The 17,059-nt window shown below is 39.9% G+C and overlaps 1 protein-coding gene across 1 annotated transcript in view; it reads right to left on the bottom strand.

Moving 5' to 3' along the window:
- The window catches only part of FSTL5 (follistatin like 5), a 538,172-nt gene extending 522,767 nt beyond the window's left edge, over window positions 1-15,405 (bottom strand). The window contains exon 1 of the mRNA XM_069976180.1: window positions 15,319-15,405. The gene's annotated coding sequence lies outside the window, so the exon portion shown is untranslated. The remainder of the gene's footprint in view (window positions 1-15,318) is intronic.
- Between the last annotated feature and the right edge of the window lie 1,654 nt (window positions 15,406-17,059).

The following is a 17,059-nucleotide window of genomic DNA, read 5'->3' as shown; positions in this document are numbered from 1 at the left end:
CTTCCATGATATTCTATATCAGAGACCAGTGATACTCTGCATATCTCTGTCCGGGCACTATGTTGTGGGGTCCAACCTCTCAACAGCCCCCCCCCCATGCCATATTTGACATGACATTTTTTTCCATTACACTGTTGTATTTCTTTGTAGTTGCACTACATACAGGTTACATCTTTACAGCATTCGAGACAGAATGCAGAATCACAGACAGAATAATTAAATCTAGGCCTTAGTGCCTATTTTGCAATATGCATTTAAAGTTGTGGAAGTTTCACAGAAAGATTAGCACTTTTTTCTATGTTTTAGTTACAAATACTGACCAAAACGAGTTTAAATTCTGATAAAATACTAAGCAAAATAATACATAGGTATCTGCGCAAATATTGCCACATAAATGTGGATTTAGCTTGGTTTTATACAAGATGACACGGAGACAAGACTTGTGGCTGTAATAGGAATGAAGAAACAAGCTTCATTCATACATTCATGTAATATTGGCCTTAAGGCCCTTCTTCATTGGCCGAATATTGGCCAGGAACTTTGCTAGGCCAATAATTGGCCCATATAAAAGTGTCAGCAATCAGCCAAAGAACGGAAAAACAATTACTTGTCATCTGATCGAATCTTTTGTAAATGCGGTAATAGTTATCAATAGCGATTGAGCATCTCTTAGTGTAAAAATGAATGTGCAGCAGATAGTAATACATTTAAATGGCTGCACGAATGATACAGTGATAGTTCATGCAGACTGGCTTTGTGATTAATTGTGCCTTCTAAAGGCACTGCAAACGAGCGCTGATCTCGCTGATTGGCACTTACTTGCATCATTACATGGCCCCATATTGGCTGTGTAAAAGGACGCTTATGCTGAGAAAACCACACGCTGTTTTAGGCTTTGAATTGTTCAGCATTGCACTGTAATCCTCCATTAAAGCAAACAAAGGAGAACGTCCATCCAAGAATTCATTATCTCCATATTCTGAACTAATTTTTTTATTTACTTCTGTTAAAAAAATATCAAGTCTTCCCATACTTATTAGCTGCTGTATGTCGTGCAGGAAGCTGTGTTTTCTTTTCAGTCTCACAAAGTACTCTTTGCTGACATCTCTGGCCGAGACAGGAACTCTGTCTCCGTTTTCTATGAACCCCCATGGGGATTCATTGAAAACGGAGACAGAGTTCCTGTCAGACTGTAATAAAACAACATTTTCTGCAGCTTAAGCTGCATATGTGCAATGTGTGAGACTGTCTACCTGCTGAAGATGACAGCTCCTGAAAGTTAAATCAAAGCTTCCATCTTTTACTATCTATAAAGTTATGGCCAGCTGTCACTTTTGTAAATAACAGTGTGTCTACTGCTGTATGTCCATAGTGTTGCCACCTTTCCTCTCCACATGCCATCTTATAGTATACTTTGTGAACCATCAGTCCAGCACAATGCCAGCTTTTCAACTCCAGTGCACTTTCTCTAGTACTATGTCATGGAGAAGAGGAGTATGTTGTGCTGTACTGTGATTGGCTAGAGATGTAAGGGAGGAGTTGTTGTGTATATCCTACTTGAAAACAGCACAGCTCTGGTCCTGGCATAAATGAAAAATAGCTGTGCACACTGGAGAGGAATCTTAACGGCTTAATAACGGCAGTGAGAAAACGACTTCCTCTGCTTCCCTGAGCAAGTCATAGTGTAAAGTAGTTTTACAACAGCTTTATAATGCTGTCCTGCAACTCATGGCAGTTGTCTGGAATCACATGAACGTTATTGGCTGAATGCATTCCTTTGTACTGTTGGTTAGTAGTTAAAGGACAACTCCCACAAAAAATTTTTTTTTGCTCATTTAACACACATTACAAAGTTATATAACTTTGTAATGTGGTTAAATACCCGGCCTGGCCCCCTTCCCCCACTTTCGGACCCCCGACCCCCCACCCCGGAAGTTAAGGAATGTATACATTACCTATTACGATCGTCACGGTCCTCTTCTCCGGGGCGGCATCTGGTGACGACGACGTCAGAGCCGAGGGGCGGTCCGGGTCTTCTTCCTCCTCGGCGTCTTCATGCAAAGTGAATGGGGATGAAAAGGCTGCTGGTGCACATGCGCACCAGCAGCCTTTTCATTGGCTGGAGCGCATCACATGGCTTCCAGCTTGCTCAGCCCTGATTGGCTGAGCTTGCTGGAAGCCATGTGATGCGCTCCAGCCAATGAAAAGGCTGCCGGTGCGCAAGCGCACTGGCAGCCTTTTCCATCCCCTGGACCCGGAAGTTGGAGACATCGCTGGATGGCGGACGGCGGCGACGGAGAGGCGGACGGTGGGCGAATCGAGTGGCGATCGTCACCGGAGAGATGGTGAGTATGGTGTCTGTGTGTGTCTGTGTTTTTTTTTTTTTTGGGGTCCCGCGGGAGTTGTCCTTTAACCAAGCCGTGCCATGGAAAGTTCTTTTAGTTTTGTTCGCAACATAATGCCAAGAAAGGTTTTTTTTTTTCTTTATTGTTTGTAAAGATGGAGAACATTTATCAGATGTTCAATTCTTTTTATCCAGCATAACTTATACCAACAGTGTGAAATAGCCCTATAAGTCTGTCACTGGTGACACAGTATCATGGCAGCAGGCTTATTTTATATATATTAAAAAAATGAAAGGTTGATGCCTTCAAAAATGTTATAAGAATAAACAATACAAGATCTCACAATAACTCACCTACAAAAAAAAACAACAACCCCAACAACTAAATCTAAACATACAATCTAATAATTATTTTTGCTGTCATAAAAATATTGCAGCACAAAATATGAAAGTAACAAAACAAAGTCTATCTTTCACAAGCTATTAGTGTTACAATAATGGCCTAGAGGAAATACATTCAGAAGCTGAACAAGAGCTATTGTCTAATATATAACACGCACTGACAAATAAAAAATACAATGTTCCGCTACAAATAAAATATGAAAACAACATCTAATTTTTAATCTTTTCTTTTTTTGTCTTTGGTTATAATAGAAGAATTTGACATTGACATTTTTGCCAAAGTCAGAAAAAGTGCAAAGCAAAGTAATATAAGAGTTACAAATTTATTTTGAATTTACTGACGCCTGTAAAAGAAATAACACAAAGACAAATAAGATGATTAACTCCATAAGGACAATTTTCAATTTATTTTCCTACTCATCCTGCAGTGTGTCTACTGCTGTATGCCCAAAGTGCTGCAGTTTAAATTCCCTTCCCCTACCTTTTAACTTCTCAGAAGCAGCAACAGCAGTGTATCAGTAACCCCCTTTACTCTGCACATGCTATCTTGTAGTGTACTTTGGTAATAAAGAAGAATTTGACATTGACATTTTCACCAAAGTCATTGAAAGTGTAAAGCAAAGTAAAATAAGAGTTACAAAATTGCTTTGAATTTACTGACGCCTATAAAAAAAAAAAAAAAAAACACAATGCAAAGACAAGGGGAGATGAGAAGATTAACTCCTTAAAGGGGTTATCCAGTAAAAATCTTTCTAACCTTCTGAAACAAGTTGATTTGAAATAATCAGATTTTCGCTGGATACTTTTTTTTTTCATACTCATCCTGGAAAAGCAATAACTCTTATTTTAAAATGGACTGAGCCATATACTGTATGTTTTTTTGCAGGATGATTTGTACTTTATAGGCTATGTACATTAGTAATATTTCTCTCAGTCTTTTAGTCATAGCTTTTTTACTAAATACCAGGAGTGGATTAAAAACACAGAAACTGTCCAAATCTTTCCCTTATAATGTTTCTCTGTCGGTTCCACTCCTGATTTAGATGACAAATACTATTCAGAATACTGACAGAAATGCTGAGCATAAGGCTATGTTCACACTTGGTAAGAGTCACGGAGCGTCCGGTTTCAGAAAAGATCATCCCGCCGGTGCAGTAAGGTTACATTGTGTGAATATAGTGTGAACATAGCCTAAATGTGAACTTTCATGTTACCATGAAAACGTTATACGTAGCAAAAAAAAACAATGTAGAATTGGAAAAAATTTAATCCTGCAGCTTTAGGCTATGTTCATACAATGTTTCTTCCTCTCAGTTTTTGAAAGGAAAAATGATGTCCGTCATTCAAATTGGCGTCCGTCATTTCGCTGTTGGTACATTATTCTAGTTTAGGTGGATTGATTGGCCTTTGGCTGTGTTGCCGTGTTTGAATTGAAAAGTTCATTGAATTTAATATTAAAAATAAAGAAAGGACAGTGAAAAAGAGAAAACTCTGTGTGGACAACTCTCTGGAGGTACAAGCAGTTTGGTGTGGGCAGATTCACTTTGATGTGGTACAGAGTCACTTTAAATGGTGGAAAAAATGGATGTCTTTTTAAATAAAATAAAAAAGTGGACACCTTTTCTTTTTCTTAAACGTAGTGGGAACATAGCCTTGAAGTGTACTGGTTGTTATAACTTTCAAAATCAAAATTAGATGTGATATAAAGCAAGTCTGCAATTAACAGTCATTAACAGCACTTCCTGTGTTTAGGCTCTCCTGTCTTTAGGAGACTGGATCTGGATTTCTGGTAAGTATAGCTTTGTTTTACTACATGATAACTGAAAAAAGATTAAGAATGTATATTGCTAACTTGCTTTATATCACATCTAATGTTGATTTAGATTTTCAAAGATATAACAACAGGTACACTTTAATTTTTATACTGTGTAGTACAAATGTGTGGAAGTATCAAATTCAAAATGAATGATGTAATTAACTATGCTAAAAGAGTTTTTTCGGCTTATAGAAAAGGCAATCAATCACTGATCAGCACTTAGACGAAACCTGGCACCATTGCCCATCAGCCGTTTTGTAGTACACTACACAGTGGCAGGGACCAGAAGCAGTTGGCTCCATTCACTGCACAGTGGCTACAGCCTACAGTAGTTACTGCACCACATGTCCCATTCACTTGAATAGATGCTGAGCTGCCGTTACACAATGCCACCCCATACAATGAAAGGATCAAACTTCTGTTCCCATTCTCTGCATAGTGCAAGCACTGATCAGCGAATCACTGAAGGGGTGGGGGGCCAAGTGTCAGAACCCCATCTGTAAATAATATATGGCCTATACTTTTGGTAAGACATCAATCATATTGCCCCAAAAAAACATATATGACATATTTATAGAAGGTTATCCAATTCCTTAAAGGGTAACTATCAGCAGGTTAGATGAGTATATTGTGCACAGGGCACCAAGAAGGAAGGCATGTCTCTTACCTTCCTCCTTGATGTCATTCCAATGCTGTGAGTAATTGAATCCTCAGCCCAAAGCACCATTAGGAGCACTGCCCCGTCCCCATAGTGCCAAGCCAGGCTGTCCACTCCATTGATTATCATTAGAAGGAGTGAGCTGACTTAGTGCTTTGGGCCAATGTTTGGGAAATGTTTCTAACCATGCTCTGGGCCAGTGTTCTGTTAGATTTGTCTAAATGTGTCCAACCTCTTTAAAATTCGCGCCATGATATTTTTATGGTGTAAGTTTAACCCCTTCCCCCAATATGACGTCCAGGGACGTCATGAAAAGCAGTGGCAGAACGCATCATGACGTCCCTGGACGTCATGCCTTTTCTGCCTCCCCCCACTGTCCCTGGCTGAGATCGGGCAGCAGGAGGAGGCTGTGTCACACAGCCTCCTCCTGCTGCCAATGCCGGAGGGGAGCCGTGCTCCCCCCGGGCAGTTAACCCCATAAACACCGCGTCTATGGGGAGATTCTGTGCAGCAGGTTGATCAGGCGGCAGGAGGAGGCTGCAGCACATTGCCTCCTCCTGTCGCCACTGCTGTAATCCTCCCACAGGCCCCCCTTCCTTCCCCCTGTAATGTCTGGGCTCCCCCGCCCCCCCCCCCCCCGTTCTCCTCTTTTACCCTGTTCTCCTCTCCCTCCCCTTGTCCCCCTCCTCTCCGGATTCGGCTCCTTCCCGTGCTTGTGCTCCCCCCCCCCTCCGGGCTTGTGCTCCCCCGTGCTTCCGCTCCCCCGTGCTCGTGCTCCCCCGTACTTCTGCTCCCCTGTGCTGGTGCTCCCCCGTGCTTCCGCTCCCCCGTGCTCCCCCATGCTTCCGCTCCCCTGTGCTCCCCCTCCCCCGTGCTCCGTTCCGGTCCCGTCCCTCTCCCTCCCCTTGCCCCCCCCCTCCGGATTCGGCTCCCCCCGTTCTGCACTGATCGTTTGAATCAGCTACAGGGACCTGATCATTTGAATGAGTGTGTAACACTGACACTCATTCTCTATATAATGCATTACAGCACTAAATATGTGCTGTAATGTGTTATATATACACCTGCAAAAGTAAAAAAACACACACACACAAATACATAAATAAAACAAATAAATTAAATAATTCAATAAATAAATACATAAATAAAAAATAAATAATTAAAATAAATATACACATTCCCCATCCCCCTTTATAAATGATCCCCTATAAATAAGATACACATATTTGGTATTGCCTTGTCCGTAATGACCCCATCTATTAACCTGTTACATTAATTATACCGCCAGATTAAAATGACAATTTTTTGTTAATTCCGCCCCCTAAAAAATATAGAAAAAATCAAAACGTCACATGTACCCAAAAGGTGTACCACTAAGAACTTCAGCTTATGCCGCAAAAAAAAAGCCTCACATAACTCCATTGGCGAAAAAATTTAAATATTACTGCTCTTTTAATATGCAAGACACAAACAGTTTTTATAGTATAAATGCCATAAACTATAGCAAAAGCTATATAATATGGATATCACTGTAATTGTACCGACCTGACGAATAAAAATAACATGTCATATGTGACGTATAGTAAACGGCGTACAAAAATATGGTGAAAAACAGCTGCTAAATTGTGTTTTTTATTCATACCACCTCATAAAAAATGTTATAAAAAACTATCAGGGTGTCACATGTCCCTCACAATGGTACCGATGGAAACGTCAACTTGTCTTACACAAATATTTTGGCACCGCAAGACCCTGTGACATGGTGTAATGGCTCTAAAAAAACCTGAAATAAAAAAAGACCCCAAAATTCCCCAGGTCTCTGTCATGTCTGCAGCCTGTGGTTGAGTCAGGTGACGCACTGCGGCCACATATGGGGGAATTCTAGAAACATAGGAATATGGGGAATAAATACTGAGTTCCATTTCTCAGTTAGTAATTGCTGTGTTAGATGAAAAAAATGGATTAAAATGTAATATCTGCCAAAAAAAATGAAAATTTTAAATTCCCCCTCCAACTTGCTTACATTTCTGCAAAACACCCAAAGGGTTAACAAACTTATATAATGTTACTTTGAATACTTTGAGAGGTTCAGTTTTTACAGTGGAGGGATTTATGGGGGTAACTAACATACAGGCCCCACAAATACACTTCAGAACTGGACTGGTCCCTTAAAAAATCAGAATTTGACATTTTCCTGATATTACAAAAATCGCTGCAGAATTTCGAAGCCCTCTAACATCCTAACAAGTAAAAGGACGTTCACCAAATAACGTCACCATAAAGTAGACATGATGTAGATGTTGCAGTAATAATTAGTTCATGCAGCATGACTATCTTTCTCAGAAAAAGAGAATTTTGAATATAAAGGATAGTAAATTTTTCTAATTTTTGCGCAAATGTTGTGTTTTTTTACAAAAAATACTTAGTGTATCAACCAAAGTATACCACACACATAAAGAGGAATATGTCACGAAAAAACAATCTCAGAATAACTGCGATAGGTAAAAGCATCGCAGAGTTATCACTACATAAAGAGAGACAGGTCAGATTTGAAAAATAGGCCCTGGTCATTAAGGCCAAAACAGGCTGCGGAGGCAAGGGGTTAAACTGGTTTTGACTACTTTTATTGTATCTGATTTCCCACACAATGCCAATTGATGCCAATGGTAATGCAAGGCAGGGGCACTAGTCAATAAAGCAGGGTTAATATACTATGTTAAACAGTGGAAATTGCAGTAAAAAGTATATGTGTAAGCTATTATGGGAAACGTCTTTCAATTTGTTGTGGCTGCTTGATGCATCTGATTAAAGTAGCCTCCTGCCTATTTCATATGGAGTCGATAAGACAGCAAGATCACATGCTTTCTTGCAGATATTGCATGATCCTGCTACAATATAAACACTGATAGGCTATGTTCACACAATAACGAAAATATTGAAAAGGTGGCTGAGTTTTATATTTAAAATAACGTCAGTTTTTGCCGCGATTCATCTGACTGCAGTGGCAATGCATTGAAGTCAATGGGAAGACGGACGTCCAAAGCACACAATGCATTGAATAACGGACTTTTTGCTGCAGATGTCCAAATAATGGACTTTTTTTATTAGTAGTTCACACACAGTTTTTCTATGTCACTGTTCTTTCTCCATTTTTACTATTAAATTCATTGACTTTTCAATTAAACTGCACCGAAAGTCAAATTAGTAACCCCAAACTAGAATAATGTACAAACACCAGTCATTGAACTAAGGGGAGGCCAGGCTTCTAAGACTTTAGACTCAAAATAACAAACGTCCTTTTAAAAGGAGCTAAAAAAAACGTTAAGTGAACATAGCCTTACTATCATTTCTCATTGGACAGTGTCATTAGTTTTTTTATATATCATTTCCTATTTATCGGGGGTACGAAAACACCTAGGAGGCCAAAAAGCAAAAACAATACACTATTAGAGAATGTAAGGTATATCTATTTCAGAAACCTGTGAGGTGATGATAAGTCCTTTTTAGAGCATTAATAAAAGAGCATTAACAAACAGTTATATGAAACATTATACTAGCAAAAACTGAACAAAATCTGTTTCAGAACTTCAGCTAAAAACAGAGTAACTAGCTCTCAACTTATCAGTGTTCATTCAATCCACCACTGGTGCCTGAAGCCAAATGTCATTCCCTTCGGCTGAAATCAAATAATATATAGAGGGAGAAGCAGGCTTGTATCACACATCATAGCTCAAATATGACCTGTAAGTTTTAAAAATAAAGTAAGGGCATATGGTTTTATTAAGAAAATGTTTTTAACTCATTCAGTACTGAGACTTCTTTGGCCTTCAACATGACAAGATTTTTACTTCAAATGCTGCATTTAGAGAGTCATAACGTTTCAAATTGTCCACTTAGTAGTTATATTAGTGTTATATTCTTGAGTAAACAGTTAGCAGTAAAATGTACTCAGCCACTGTCCCTACCTATTTGGACATACTGTCCTAAATAATTGACCTTAACTTTGCAATGGTCCCTCCTCTGGCTACATGCAGGGATGTCAAAAAGAATGGTCAGCAGTCCTTGTCAAAACCAGGGCAGTACGACGAAGGCAAAATCAGAAAGCAGAAAGTCAGAGCAAAACTAGAAGAGCACATGAAGAACCAAATCAGATTAAGAAGACAGAAAAAAGAAACCTGCCAAGCATCATACACATAGGATAGTGAACTACACAATCAGGAGACAAGAATCTAAGTAAGGAAATCAAGCCAAGGGGTCAGGAACACGAGGGAACACTTCAGAGGATACAGGGAAAACACTGGTGATGCAGTCAGGCACCAATAGCTAATGCTGAAATTACCCGTCAGATGTCTTTCTGGAGAACTAAATTGCTTGTAATTGGCCCGGCGCTCCAGAGCTCCGGATAGGAGCTGCATCAATTGGCCCAGCCAGCATAGCACTCCCACTAACACTAGTTGGATTCTTGGCAATACTTGAGATGACCAGGCATACTCTGAAGTTTTTCAATTTTTTTACAATATCATATCATAAAAAAAAAATTCTTAAAGGGGTTGGCCACTTTATAGTAAATATGTTCAGTGTACAGAATTAGTAACTGTACTCACTGCACTTACTGACAGCAGCTCCCTGTGTGCCCAATAAAGCTTAAATAAGGAGCATGGTCACATACTCCTCTATGTCGGCCATCTTATTAACAGAATCACAACAGAACAAGATGGCACAGTCCAGAGGAGGGGAGTATGCTTTTAATTCAATGGGGTACACGGGGAGTCAATGATCGCTGTGAGTACACTTACTAATACTCTCTATATAGAACATTTTACTATAACCTGTAACCCCTTTAAGTTGCTCCATTTCAAGATCCATAGCTGTTTTTCTTTCTAAGCAATGTAGTAATATGCTATCATATTGACATTTATGGATACATATGTTGTCAGTTACTTGACTTTCAGACTGGATGTGGTGTTGAATAAATGATTTCTTGCTTCTGGTGTTCTTATCATGTAAAGCTAGTTGACTGTCCATGCCTACACGCCTGTAAAGCATTGTCCATACTACAATAAAAGCTGAGCTGTCATTGGTTACTATGAGCAACAGAGAGCATTCTTTTGTCCCTTTTTTTGTCCCACTAGAAGACTTTATAATATTATTGTTTAATCCGTTCTATAATGCTTTTGTATCCTCAGTATACTAAAGAATTACTGTCGTTCAGTAATAAACTGACATGCAATCTATCAGGCTGTGCTATTGGGAAAAGGTTAAAAAATGTTTTATTGACCATGGTTTATGAATACTTGTATGTATGGAAAGGGCAATAATAAGACAATGACTGAGACCCCAATCCTTAGTCCCCTCAGCTTTGTTGTCGAGGCCAGAGATTACACAAACAGTTATGCTACTTCCATAATTCTTATAGACATAAAGGAGACAGAAAGGTGTAGCAATGCACAACACCTACAGTATATCATAACATTTAGGGCCTATACAATGGTTATAAACGAAGAGCCGTCATAAACAAATATATTCTTTTATTTCACACCTTTTATTTTCCAAGTAAAAAAAATGAATAGGGGAACACTGAGATCTCAATAGCCAGTATATCATTACACACTATTAAAAAACCTACATATGTCAGCCGCCTAGTGAGCAATTGTCCTGAATAGCATTGCCTAGGTTGTAGTAGCCTGTCTTGATAGAGCTTTCCTCCTAGTTCTAACTTGTTTTCCATTGTTTCTATAGTTCCATCATATACCACAGTGCTGAACAGAGATTATCAACATTCAATTCATTTTCTATTCCCAAAGGGCTCATATTCCCATATCAAATACAAAGGAACACTAGAGTTATATTCAAAAGGACTCAGTTTATATCACATTATGTTTTTGGATTGTCTGAAGAAACCAGGAGAAACTTATATAGGGGAAAGATTCAAATTCCATCACTGATTGACACGTCACTACTATGGCCAGTGAGTGGGAATTTCTTGTATTCTGAAGAGAAAAAAAAGAAATAGCAGGCAGGGGTAAGGCACTGGTAAGGAATCAGAGCAGGTGAGTACACTTTTTATTTTTTTATTTTTTTATTTTAAGCCAGGCTGAAAAACAAAACAAGTATTTTGTTACCAAACAACCTTCTTAAAGTGATATTGGCAACCATCATTACACAAGTGAAATACACAGAAGCAGTCACAACAGAAGCTTCTGCACGTGGTAGCTATACCTCTGTTAAGCAGGTCTGGGGATTCTTTTGGTTGAAAGTAAGTTTTAAACCTTGTTGTCACCGGGTTGAGAGTGTTATAAAGGCGAGGCTTCTCTGTCTCCTCTTCCGCCTTGGTCTGGCGCTGGAGTTGCATGGAGCGACCCAATCCATGTGAAAAGAGCAGTGGACAGAGCCAGGGTAAGGAGACTCAGTGACAGAGAAGCCCCACCTCAGTAACACTCTTGACCGGGTGACAAGGTTTAAAACTTGCTTTCAACCAAAAGAACCCCGGACCTGACTAACAATGGTATAGCTGTAATGTGCAGCAGTTGTGGCTGCTGTGGACATCACCCATGTAATCACAGGTGACAATATCACTTTGAAAGTCAAGGTTTGACATCAGATCCAATGTCATCAGTTTATGTAAATGCCAGAGGAGTCACATCACTGATCTCTACTCTGTGGTTTTATATATATATATATATATATATAGAGTTCAAGCACTGGTGTCAGACAGGAAGAATCATCTGTTCTACTTTTGATTTTGCTTATTTCATCTCATGGCTCTGCAACTTATTGAATAAATGATTTGTTTTTGCCCTTGGCTGTAACGGGTCAACGTCTCTGGTGCTTGTTCTAACAGAAGCAAATTCATAATGCTTCCTGCCATTAGTGTACACAGAAATGGCAAATGGTACCTAGGGGAATGCAGAGTTACTCAACTGTGAGGCCACATGAAGAATTTCTGCTATACCTCACTCTTTTCTATCTGACATTTTTAAATGTGCATGGTGTGAATTTCTATTGGATTCTGAAATGAACACATTCATTCTATTTGTTTCTAAATGATGGAACTTGGTACGTAACTAGGGAACACTGTATCACAGCTACATACTTTTTGAAGAAGGACACAACTCAACCCTACACCATTGTATTGAAACCCTGGATCTAAGAAAGAGACATCTCTGCAACCCTGATACCTGTATAAGAAAAATGTCCTTTTAGATACAGAGCACTGGTGCAGGAAATGGGGCCACTGGGGCAGCAGGCAGTATACTAGACATTCCTGCACTGAACTGGCCTGGAGAGGGAAAAGGTTTTATTGGTAGGAAAAGCAATGGCATTCAAATTAGCAGATTGTTTTACTTTCCCTGGAGTTATCCTCTAGTTACACCAGCACAGTCTCCCACACTACATTGTCTTTATATATTCTCTTTTAACCATATTAATAGTGCCCATTGTGATATTATCAGGACAGCCAAAGTAATTAGGTGTAGTAGCAATGAGCGGGAAGTGGAGAGCCGGATTAATAGCCACAGGTTTCAATGTGTCTTTCATGCTTCCTTCCCTTGACTTCTGCCCCATGCGGTGTGACCTCTCCTCTCAGCACATTTATTCAAACATCTGATCTCTCTTCTTTCCATCTGCCTTTTTATCTGTCTCTCATGTGAAAAGTGATTGCTATTAGCAGTGATATTAAGTGCTCCATTCTCTGAAGCTGTCTAGCACATACTGTACAATATAAATATATATATATAAATATATATATATATATATATATATATATATATATATATACTCACTTGGATGTAATCTATTCTCAGAACTCAGCATTGTAATCGTCAAACTCTAAACTATGAAGTACAACTAGACAACAGTGTATCCTATCTAATATGTGCAATATAATGACACCAGACTGTGGATTATGCTTTACAGAGACTTCAGCTTGCACACGTTGCCATAGATCCATATTAAGTATGTAAGAAGCAAAGAACAGTACAAGACTGAATAAGAATATTGTTACATGGAACACAATAGAATGTGATTTAATAGGGAACAGAAGGCAGGTGCATTGTGCAGGAAGGCTGTAAAATAAAAGAAAATTCTCTCTAAAATATAGACTAGCTGTCATTCCTGGGTGACATTCATTTGGCTAAGTACAATAGTGATAGTTAAATCTGCCAATCCCTGGCAAATCTATTCATTCATTATTAGTTTAAGTGCTTTGTCAACTGCAATTAACTGCAACTATAGAAAATCCAACAGCTGTATGTGTATGTAATGCTCCATTAATAGCTTGTACAACGTGCTCGGAACACCTGACAATAATACCTATTGTTACAATAATAAATACATGTGTTTGCTCCAGCATTGTATATGTTTGCAGAAAAGCAGCAGTAGATATAGTCAGGAACTGAGCTGGGATTTCCATTGCCAGCAGTCACTTGTAATTCACTTTACAAATGAGTTTGTCATGTCTGTTGCATGGTGTTCTCCTAGATCAATGCGATTAGTGCAAATCTTCCACCCCAGCCAAATGCTTACAGATCAGTTATACAACAGCTACTCGCAAACTCTTCACTCAAACAGGGTGAGACAGATAGCATTTCAGCAGTCCTCTAGCTGGGGTCTGACAGCCTACAGTGCAACCATTCCCTTATCTACAAGTAGACTTCCTCCCATATTCTATTGCACAGCCCTGTATCAATCACAGGCTGCTGCCATAAATAATGGGCTCATTTGGGAATCAGGACATCTGAAAGCATCATTTGTGTTTTTACACATGTGACCACCCTGATTTTCTATCTCCTGGGACCAGTCTTTCTTGCATCAGAAATCAGAAAACAGCAATAATGCCAATAGATAGAGTAGATAAACAGGAGCTTTGAAAACTGAACATGATGGAGCTCATGAAGGAACGTAGGCGCACATGATGTCTATATTAATAGTGCTGGCAACTGATGTAATGATGCTTAATTTAAGCCATTTTCCCCATGCTACCATATTAACTGATCTAGGTGTTGTATAAGAATAGGAAAAAAAAGATCAGATGTTTCCCCTGAAACAGCACCACTCTTGTCCATGGCTGTGACTGGTATTGCAGTTCTTCCTTCACTTCAGTTGAGCTGAACTGCAATAAAATATATAGCTAGAGGACAAGAGTGGAACTATTTCTGGTGAATAAAATCATACTCTTTAAAAAAAAATTCTTTTAACTCCTTAAAGGTGGCAGGGATTGTCCATTGGTAGATAACCACATGACGCACCGTTCAAGGCACTTGTACATGTGTGAAATGTTAAAAAGATGCAGTGCCCAGCATTCATGACACACCTAGCAAGCTTTGCCCTGTCATGAACCCTGGTGAACATAAAGGCAGTCTATGAAAGAGAACATCATGTCCCTCTGGCATAGGTCTGTAACCATTACATTATGTATATTATTATATTTATACATAGACCCCTGTATGTTCCTTATAATCAACCTGAGAGACAAGGTGTGTTAGCAGTTCTCTAAGTGATATTCCTAACAACTCCATCATTAAAACAACAACAACAACAACAAAACTGTTCTCTGTGCCCCCTGCTACTTATTTCAGCCAGCTTTTCTATCTGCTAATACAAACCGGATTGTAGCCAGATGGAATTATAGATGGAGCAGTTTAATACAATACCAGGTAATAAGAAAGTCTGTTATCAAGGCTTGTACACAGGACTGCAAGTCAACCCACTGCATTATCTATACTGAAAATGCACAAAGAATACAACCTCAAGCAGTAAGATCCCTCAGCTCTGCTCCATCTGTAAGATTCGGATAGAAAGCACCTTTCACATCAATAACCTCCTGCATCCAAGCCCTAGTCACTCACTACAGGATTTGCTATTTGAGCTGAAACTTTTTACTTTGAGAAAGTTTGAAGATGTAGAGAACAGAGGTGCCCTGGAGAAGGAGAGGGAGGCTATGGGGAGACAGAGCAGACATGAATCCATCCCCCACTACTCCAGCTACACCAGGAGCTACTACCCTATTCCAGCATGTCAGTCAGCTCCTCCTAAGATGTCTATGATATCAGTGCACAGGTGAGTGCAGAAATAGACGGACAGCTGAGCAGGACACCTTACCTGTGCAGACACGACTCTCCTGGATAGATAGTCAGTGCTTTAGAGTAATCCCAAGAAATCCACTAACAGGCAAAACCCCAAGACTTGTGCAATAGTAAGCATAAATCCCCAGCAAGTGCAGGCAGCGGTATCCAGAGCAGTTAGATCCCCAGCGGATAGAAAGCGGTGGCCGGTAAGAGCTCGTTCCCCAGCAGAGATCCGGGAGCCGGGCACGAGATGCAGCAGGCGCGGGGCCAGAGTTCAGCACCAGCTCACAAGTGGACAGAGGCTGCACAGCACAAGTGAGCACGCCTGCAGCTCCACCTCCCCGCCCCACTGCTCACGTCAGTCCATCTGCTCCCTTCACTCCTCTACATGTTGGTGTGAGCAAGTGAAAGCTCCAAGCACTGGGAGACAATGACAGCTCGGGAGGTGAGAGGGGACGCTGAATATTTTCACAGCTACTGCTTCTAGTCACTGAGCTCCTCTCTGCCCAAGCGCCTGTTCTCTTCTGCAAAGCAAGATTGCAACTGTTGCCTTCGTCCAGCCTTGTGGCTCTCCAGCTTCTGCTACACACAGGATGCCAATATACAATACAACACAATACAATACAATCCTGATACTACACACAGGGTGCTTATATACTATACAGTACAATACAATCCTGATACTACACACAGGATGCCAATAAACAATACAACACAATACAATACAATCCTGATACTACACACAGGGTGCTTATATACTATACAGTACAATACAATCCTGATACTACACACAGGATGCCAATAAACAATACAACACAATACAATACAATCCTGATACTACACACAGGGTGCTTATATACTATACAGTACAATACAATCCTGATACTACACACAGGATGCCAATATACAATACAACACAATACAATACAATCCTGATACTACACACAGGATGCCAATATACAATACAACACAATACAATACAATCCTGATACTACACACAGGGTGCTTATATACTATACAGTACAATACAATCCTGATACTACACACAGGATGCCAATATACAATACAACAGTTGTCTCCCCCAATACTGCTGATACTACACACAGGATGCCAATATACAATATAACAGTTGTCTCCCCCAATACTGCTGATACTACACACAGGATGCCAATATACAATATAACAGTTGTCTCCCCCAGTACTGCTGATACTACACACAGGATGCCAATATACAATATAACAGTTGTCTCCCCCAGTACTGCTGATACTACACACAGGATGCCAATAGAGAACACAACAGTTGTCTCCCCCAATACTGCTGATACTACACACAGGATGCCAATATACAATATAACAGTTGTCTCCCCCAATGCTGCTGATACTACACGCAGGATGTTTATATACAATACAACAGTTGTCTACCCCAGTACTGCTGATACTACACACAGGATGCTAATATACAATACAACAGTTGTCTACCCCAGTACTGCTGATACTACACACAGGATGCTAATATACAATACAACAGTTGTCTCCTCCAGTACTGCTGATACTACACACAGGATGCCAATACAGAACACAACAGTTGTCTCCCCCAATACTGCTGATACTACACACAGGATGCTAATATACAATACAACAGTTGTCTCCCCCAGTACTGCTGATACTAGCCACAGGATGCCAATACAGAACACAACAGTTGTCTCCCCCAGTACTGCTGATACTACACACAGGATGCTAATATACAATACAACAGTTGTCTCCCCCAGTACTGC

The sequence above is a fragment of the Dendropsophus ebraccatus genome, chromosome 7, assembly GCF_027789765.1.
Source record: "Dendropsophus ebraccatus isolate aDenEbr1 chromosome 7, aDenEbr1.pat, whole genome shotgun sequence".
Classification (NCBI taxonomy): Eukaryota; Metazoa; Chordata; class Amphibia; order Anura; family Hylidae; genus Dendropsophus; species Dendropsophus ebraccatus.
This window is presented reverse-complemented; position numbering and strand designations above follow the sequence as displayed.